Genomic DNA, 8,830 nt, shown 5'->3' with positions numbered 1-8,830 from the left:
CCTTGTTTAATGGAAGTATCCGTTCAGTAGGTAAACGGTAACAAATAGACTCCCAGACGTTCATTAATTCCAACACGGTAGAAGTTTGTTTCTCACTCACTTAATCAAGATGAGAATGGCTGGTGGAAAGAATGCTGTTCTCCGTTTGCTTTTTCACTGACCCAGGTCCCACCCATCTTGTGGCTCTGCTGTCCCTTAGATCCGCTAGAATGAACACATTACTCTAGCTGCTGTGTGAAGAATGCACCACAGTGTGTGCATCCGTGGGGAAGGGAATGGGATTTGATGGACATTCCCCATTTGCCTTAATCCACTCTCCGGGTCTCTGTCCCACGCTCTTCCCTGAGAGGCTATCTCCATAGACTGTTTCCATAGACTCCCAACCATCTGGCTTCTGGTTAGGTTCAGCCAGTGGGGGTAGTGGCCAGCGATCAGAGATTCCCCTGACCCTCTCTCTGGTGGGCTGTAGTGTGGCAGGAGCTGACTTTTTCTACCAAAGGCCATGATTTCCATCAAGTGGCCCTTTCCAGAATCTATAACTCTCATGGATTCTGAGGGGTGGTTACAGGATGCTTCCCGTTTCTTATTGGTACCCTTGACCCACCCATAACTAATACAAAGCCCCTTTGATAACCTCTGCAATCATATCCTCTAAGTGTGCCCACTCTATCCTCCTGTGCCCCTGGCTGATAAAATGGGCAAGGATTGGAAGCAAGAAAGCGGTCCAGGAGACTATCACAATAATCCAGGGGGGTAGATTCCGAAGGTGGATTGGATGTGGGTAAAAGGTTTTAAGAATGGCTCCAAAATGGTTCATCTACACAACTGGAAGAACAGAATTATTTTTTAAGATAGATAAAACCAAGGGAAGAGGCAGACCGATGAAGGAAAAAATCATGAGTTCTGTTGCGAACATGTTAAGCCTGGGATGCCTTCTAGACTTCCAAGTGGAGATGTAGAAAAAGGGCAGTTAGGGGGCAGCTGGGTGGCTCAGTGGGTTAAAGCCTCTGCCTTCAGCTCAGGTCATGATCCCAGGGTCCTGGGATCCAGCCCTGCATCAGGCTCTCTTCTCAGCAGGAAGCCTGCTTCCCCTCTCTCTCTCTGCCTGCTTCTCTGCCTACTTGTGATTTCTCTGCCAAATAAATAAATAAATAAAATCTTTAAAAAAAAAAAAAAGAAAAGAAAAGAAAAGAAAAGGCAGTTAGGGCTTCAAGTCTGGATTTCAGGGCACAGACCCAGGTTGGAGATATAAATCTAAGAATTATGAGTATATAGATGGTAATTTAAGCTTTGGGTCCCAATTAGATAATCGAGGATAGGGTGGAGGGTGAAAGGAAGAGTTCTCATAGTCCCAAAGCTTTCCAACGTTTGGAGGCCAAGAAGGCAAGAAGGAACCAGCAGAGAAAATTTGAGAGGAGCTGTCAGTGAGGTAGGAGGAAAACCAAGACACAACTGGCTTCTGGGAAGCCAAGTGGAGAAATAAAGTGCTTTCAGAATAAGAAAGTGATCAACAGTGAAGAATGTTGCTGATGAGTTAGATGAGACTTTATAATGAAGATTCGAGTTGACAAAATGGAGGTCAATGATAACCTTTAAAAAGGATAGTTTTGTTTTGTTTTGTTTTGTTTTTTAAGATTTTAAAGTAATCTCTACACCCAACATGGGGCTCGAACTTATGATGCTGAGATCAAGAGTTGCATGCTCTTACATCTTACCCAGTCAGGCGCCTCCAAGGATGGGGTCTTGAGGATAAAAACTTAATTGGAAATGGCTCAACAAAGAACAGGAGAAATTTCAGGTTCTCTCCAGAGAAGAATAGCTGTATTTATCTGCCTGTCATAAATAACTATAGAACTGGACAAAATACATGAAGCAATAGTGATCAGCCATTGAACCACAGTCAGTGAAAAGCTATGATCCTTGAGAGAAGGAGAGCACACAAGGCTAATCTCCATACTCACCCTGACTTTCTGCCTGGGAGTGATTTTCAAACTGTGGCACAGGGAATTAGATTCCAAGCAGAGAGTTGGTCTCACTGGGTAGAGAAAAGAGAGTTCAGAGTTTAGGGCTCCTAAGACAGCTAAAATTTGGGAGGCAGAGTGCCAAAAAAGAAAGAACCACAGAGAAGAGGCAGCAGAGATGGAGCCCCCAAAAATTTTCATAGAGATTCCCTTTGGGTCTGTAGCTGAATCCTAAGATCTGCATGTACAGGACAAGACTCCACTGGGCCTAGGAGAAAACCAGCTAGGGGGCTGAAAGCTGAACAGAGATTTCAGAGGTCTTAGTGCTAAAGTGATACTGGAGTTCTGGACCATCCAGAGGTGAAATCTTAGTGAATACCCTGAGAATTCCACTAAAAAACCAGGAAGTTTATTGTTTAAAAGGGCTACATCCTACAAGTAAGGGCTTCACCTTAGGCCAATGGGCAAAGCTGAAATACACTCACATTAACAAAGTCTAAAGTCAGCTCTCAGCAAGATCAAGATAATCCTCCTGTGATTTAACTGCCTACCAGGAAAACAAAACAAAACAAAAAACACACCATTCTTCAGAGGATCATCATAATTAAGAGTCTCCACGATAGAACATTCAAAATGTCGAGCACAGAACAAAAAATTACTAGACATGTAAAGAAGCAGGAAACGTGACCTATAGTCAAGAGAATAGTCAATGGCCCTAAAATCAATATAATCCTTATGTTGGAATCGGCAGACTAAAATCAATCAATCAATCAATCAATCAACAATAAAATAAATAAATAAAGATTAAAATATATAAATGTATAAGGATTTAATGGAAAAAGTGATCAAAACACTTGTACAAATGGGGAAATTCAACACGTTCAACACAGAAATGAAATATTTTGTTTTATTTTAAAAATATTTAAATAAATAAATACTGATTTATTTTCTAAAAGAACTTCACTACAACAGATACTGAGGATGCTTTCAGCTAAAGAGTAATGATCCCAGACGAATCATAGATCTAAAAAAAGAAATAAAGAGGATCAGAAATAGTAAATATGGTGAGTGCTTACAAAAATTTATTTAAAAGACTTTTGACTAGTTAAAGCAAAAATAATAACTATGTATGATGGTGTTTATAACCAGTATAGAAATGAAATATATAATACCAAAAGCACAAAGGAAGAAAGGTATATGCTGTTCAAAGTTTTTCATAATATGAGGAGTTGTATGATTATTTCAAGGTTGATTGTAGTAAGTTAAGGATGAGTATTTTAATCTAAAGTAACACTTAAAAAATTGAGGGAGGTAGTCTAAAAGCCATGAAGATAATGATGTGTAAATATGGTTTCATCAATTATAACAAATGTACCACTCTGGTGTGGGATGTTGATAGTGAGGGAGATTGTACCATGTTGGAAGCAAGACATATATAGGAACTCTGTACTTTTCACTCAATTTTGCTGTGAACCTAAAACTACTCTAAAAAATAAAGTCACTTAAAAAAAAGTTGAGAGAAGGTAAAATATAATTCTAAAGTATATTCAATCCAAATTAAGAAAGGGAAGGAAAAGCAAAGGAACAGAGAGAAGATGGAACAAATAGAAGACACATAGAAAAATAGTGGACAGAACCCAATCACACCAATGATTACATTAAATGTAAACAAAATACTCAAAGTGAAAAACAGACGGCATCTAATTGGATACAGGAACAAAAACCAACAATATGCTGTTCATTAAATATATGGACACCAAAGGAAGAAAGAAAAAGGTTGGGAAAAATGTATACCATTAAAACACCAATCAAAAGGGCTATGTTAATACCAGAAAAAGAAGAATTTTGGACAAAAACTATTCCAGAGATAAAGAGGGACATTGCATAATGGAAGAGAGTCGATTTAGCAAGAAGACATAATAATCCTAATGGTGCCCCACTGATAGTCTTAATAATATAGTTTTAACTCATGAAACAAATACTGACAGAACCAAAAGAAATCAACAAATCCATAATAATAATTGGAGATTTTAACACTCCTCCCTGCGATATTGACAGAAAGCAGACAGAATAACTCGCTACAGATATAAATGATTTGGAAAAGAGAATGTGAGGAGGTAGAGAGAGAAACCCCTAATCTTCTGAGGAATTTTACTTTGAAGAGAGCAGAAACTTGAGGAGTGGCTGGATTAGGGTATGGGATCAAGGGTGGAACCAAATGAAAGAAATAACAGCATGTGTGTATTCTAGTGAGGACAGTCCAGGAGGGGTGGGGACTTGCGATGCAGGACAATGAGTAGACCACTGCAGGTGCTGTATCCTTGAGGAGGCAGGAAGGGATATGGATACAAGAGGAATTAGACTGAGGGGTCATGTGTCAGAGCATGGAGAAGTGGAGCTTTCCCCAAATGGTGTCAGCCCCAGCTGCTGTTGTCACAGGGCTTGATCCCATGACCCCAAGATCATGACCTGAGCCAAACCAAGAGATGGATGCTCATGGACTGAGCCATCAAGGTGGCCCAGATAAAGACCAGAAAGGTCTTTATCTGCTGAGATGGAGTCATAGCCAAGTTGCATTATTAAGAAAACAAAGGAAGGAAGTAGTATGCTAAAAAGTCTGTAAAAAAATAAAAATGAAAAGAGCAAGCAGGCGCACCTCTGTGGTTCAGTCCACTGGGCATCTGCCTTCAGGTAGGGTCACGATACAGGGGTCCTGGAATTGAGCCTGTTTCTCCCTCTGTTGCAGTCCCTGCTTGTGCTCTCTCTCTGGCTGTCTCTCTGTCAAATAAATAAATAAAATTTTAAAAAGAACAAGCAAAGTATATAGGTATATATGTCCTTGCCTGGATAGATAAACAGATGTTAGGTAGGTAGATAAGAAGGTAGGTAGATGATGAGATAGATCCGTCGATAGATAGAAAGAGAGTCTGTGTGTATCTCCCGGAAAAATACGTAAGGAACCAGGGAGGGGGAGCGGGTGGTGGGTGATGAGAGTGGAAGGGAGGAAAAAGATAAGGAAGCATAAATAGAAACAAACCCAGAGGGCAGAGGACTTGTGTAACAAACAATACTCACACAGTCTACTCTACTTCCTGTTCCCTTTCTAAATACTGCATTTTATCTTCTAAATAGACATGTTTCAGAAATCCCATCCAGAAAATCTGAATTATTGAATCAAAGCGCGGATATTCACACACATTCTGTCGTCATCTGTGTGGCCTCTCTTGATAACTAGACGAACAGAACAACACTGAGAGTCAAATGTGAGCTGTAAGGGGGTAGGATGCCCCCTTCCCCAATACCTCACCTTCTCTAACATCATCAGTGTCACCTTCTGGAATAACAGAGTGAAGTGGGCCACGGCTAACTCCTGTGCTGAGGCACTTGGGGACAGGCAGGCGGGGGTGCCTTGGGGTCAGACCTGGCCACCGAGGCGTGGCTCTTCCCCTGTCCTGTTCCCTGTGCATGTCTCCTGCCTCTCTGCGGGGACTTTAAACAGCCTGGGCAGCTGGCCAGAGACCTCGGTTTTATTTGCAGAGTTGCCCAATCTGATATTGGTGGTTAGCAAACAAACCAGGCTCTGGGAGCCCAAACAGGAGCGAAACAGATGGGCTTCTTGCCTCTTCGAATCCCTAGGGGTCTTCGGCGGGGAGATGCTCCCCACATTTCATGGCCAATTAGACCTGAACTAACCTTCTCTAAAGCTGACAGGAAGTGTCACCTCGGCTCCCGCCTTCCTCTCTTCTCCTGGCTTCCACAGAAACGCCAGAGCGTGTGGGTCTTGCATTCTTTCCGTGGCCTTCTCGACTGTTCCTCATCCTCCTCTCATCCAAATGCGTTCCCACAAAACTCTAAAACGAACCGATTCCTGAGCCTCACAGGCCAAGGGGGAGTATCTGATAGCAATCTGCCCTCACCCAAGCAGCTCCCCGAGGACCCGGGACTTCACTCGGAGGCATGAATCTTCATGGTGGTCTTTCTGGCCACACTTGGGGAACCAGGAGGGCTGGGGACAGAGAAGACGTCCCATGGGACTCTGTCCACCACTGTCCAGCTGGTTCGGCTCTGTCCAGCACAGGGAAGGGCACTGTGCCCCTTGATAGCACCTTCGACCGCCCCTCCATGGGGCGCCATCTTGAGGGGGTTGGGAGTGCCCTGAGCTATTGCAGAAGATCACGTCCACGCGGCGAGTCAGGTGGGGTCACCTGATTTCCCTGGCTCCTCACCCCCTCCCGATCCCTCCATCAGTTCTCCCCAGGGCTCTGGCCTTAGCTCCTATCTCTTGTCACCTTATGCCCTCTCTGAGCAGTGTCACTTACTCCATGGTTCATTTATAAAGTCGTGGGACACAGGGAGCAGGTGACATGCTGGCCAAGAAGGCTGAAGGTCGCTCCCCAGCTGGGGCCCGGTGCCCATTCTGTGAACAGGGTTCTCCCCACGTCAATTTCCCGGCCCGTGTTCCCTGAGGGCTTAGGAGCCAGCAACTTCCAAAAGCATTTTCTTTGTGTGCCTGTGTAACAGCCAGCCGTGATGGTCCTATCTTCTACTTCTGTTCTGCCCAGCGTGGCAGCCACCACCGACCTGTGACTCTTGAAACGTGCCTAGTCTGCACGGAGATGCTCGGAAGGGTAGAACACACCCCAGATTTGGAAGTTGTAGTGCTAGCTAGCTCATTAATGACTGTTTATGCTAATTACATACTGAGTGATAACATTTTGGATAAATGAGTTAAATATATAATTAAAATTAATTTTCAATTTCTTTTTCTTTTTTCTAAAATGTGACTCCTAGAAAATCTTAAATTATGGATCCGTGAGGCAAAGGTGAGCAGTGGCCACTGGGCTTTGAGGGTCATCATTTGGGTCAAGGCTGTTCCAGTCGGTCCTTGCTCTTGCCCCTGATCGTTCCCGACAGTGGGCACTGCTGACCAACACCCACCCTGCCCCAGACCCCTGCTGCAAACTCAGAGGGCAGCCACGAAGAACCAAGAATCTTCCAAAGATGTCCCTAAGTCTCCTCCTCAGCCCTGTGCACTCCCTGGCAAGGGGACAGTAAGACCTTGTTCTGATCGATCTGCCCTCAAAACCTTCACCTGCCATCTCCCCCCAGGTGTGTGCAGGTCTCACTCCTACAACCCAACCTGGATTCCCTAGTAACCTGCTTCCCTGTTTGATGCTGGTCCCTCAGGAGTCTCTGAGGCCCCCTAATCTAGTTTGAGTAAAAAAACCCAACCCAGGGGCACTTGGGTGGCTCAGTCATTAAGCCTCTGCCTTCAGCTCAGGTCATGATCCCAGGGTCCTGGGATCGAGCCCCGCATCGGGCTCCCTGCACAGTTCCCTCTCTCACTCCCCCTGCTTGTGTTCCCTCTCGCTGTCTCTCTGTCAAATAAATAAATAAAATCTTAAAATAAAACAAAACAAAACACCAGCCCAACCCAACCAAAAAACAAACAAACCCCACAGGAAACAAAACTGAGAACATAAAACACACTGATGAATGGATCAAAACACAAAGGGACGAGGTTCAGAAGCAAGACTTCTGCTCGTCACCATGAGGCCTCTGCGCCCCTATTTGAGATTCCATTTCCTTGCATTCCAGCCCCCCCCCAAATTGTTCTCTCTCCTTCACCCCACCTCCCCTGCCCCATCCACAAACACATCCACCTCCTTGCTGTTCATAAAGCACCTAAAGAGAAAACAAAACCAAACCAAACCTCCCTCCTCCCTCCTCCTCTCCTCCAATCGAATTTTGGAGACACCTACACACACCTCTTCACCTTTGGATCCTGTTTCCACACCCACAATTCCCAGAACTGCTGGGCTGACAGTCAACCAATGCCCTAGTTTCCACATCCATTGGCCTCTTTTCAGTCTTGTTCAACCTGACCTCAGAGCAGAGCTCGACGCCCTTGCCCAGTCTCTCTCTCCTCGGGCCCTTCCCACAGAACAGCCCCGGCCACCCCGCCATCCTCACCTCCTTCCTGATTTCCCTGGTTCTTCACCCCCTCCCGATCCCTCCATCAGTTCTCCCCAGGGCTCTGGCCTTTAGCTCCTATCTCTTGTCACCTTACGCCCTCTCTGAGCAGTGTCACTTACTCCATGGTTCATTTATAAAGTCTGATCTCCAAAGAAATGACTCCAAAATCCTTACCTTTCCACCACTGCTGGCTGGATGAGCCCTAGGCCGCAGGTTCACGGGATCCAAAATGGAACTCCTCCTGGTTCTCCATGTTCAAGCAGTGTGGTCGATACCCTTCCTGTTGCCGTGACCTTCATAAGTAAATTGGCCTTTGAACAGATTTAAAATGCCCAGTGCCTCGAGGGATGTCCTTAGGACCTGGCCTCCCTTTATCTCTTGGGTCGGCCTATCTCGATTTGGCTTCAGGTAGGGGCAGGCCCTCCTGACGTGCTGGTTCCTGACAGCTCCAGGTTCAAGCCCGGTGGAAAGAAAGCATCTCTTCCTGGTGACTTCTGCCCTACTCCCTGGATTCACTCTGATTGGACCAAGTGTCTGTTCCAGAATCAGTCCCTGTGTCCAGAGAGAGGATTGCACTGGTTGGCAACTGGATTATATATACAAAGACAGTCACTAGGAAGAACATCCCCCTCCCAGGGGTGTTAGGAAGACAGTCAGTTGCTGGGAAGACCGGGCTGTTTGGCTGGCCAGGACTGAGGTCTTGCCTCTCCTTATGAGGCTGGAGCCCCTCTTGAACTGTGAGGATAGAGTAGGTGAGAGATGGTTTTCCAAAAGGAATTTAGGTCTATTTCCAGGAGAAAGGAGAACCGATTTCTGGTCAGACAACAAGGACAAATGTCCAGCCTAAGAAGTACCATGACCTTGTCCTTATCTTCCTGATCACATATCCCCAA

At 45.2% G+C, this 8,830-nt stretch overlaps 1 long non-coding RNA gene across 1 annotated transcript in view; it reads right to left on the bottom strand.

Annotated features, from left to right (window-relative positions):
• Nucleotides 1-8,490, bottom strand: part of LOC132000791 (uncharacterized) — a 9,436-nt gene extending 946 nt beyond the window's left edge. The window contains exons 1-2 of the long non-coding RNA XR_009399457.1: nucleotides 8,112-8,490; nucleotides 4,618-4,739 (exon numbers count right to left, since the gene is read on the bottom strand). This is a non-coding gene — a long non-coding RNA (uncharacterized LOC132000791). The remainder of the gene's footprint in view (nucleotides 1-4,617; nucleotides 4,740-8,111) is intronic.
• Between the last annotated feature and the right edge of the window lie 340 nt (nucleotides 8,491-8,830).

Source organism: Mustela nigripes, chromosome 14 (assembly GCF_022355385.1).
Source record: "Mustela nigripes isolate SB6536 chromosome 14, MUSNIG.SB6536, whole genome shotgun sequence".
Classification (NCBI taxonomy): domain Eukaryota; kingdom Metazoa; phylum Chordata; class Mammalia; order Carnivora; family Mustelidae; genus Mustela; species Mustela nigripes.
The sequence above is the reverse complement of the archived record's forward strand: the minus strand, read 5'-3'. Positions and strand labels throughout refer to the sequence as shown.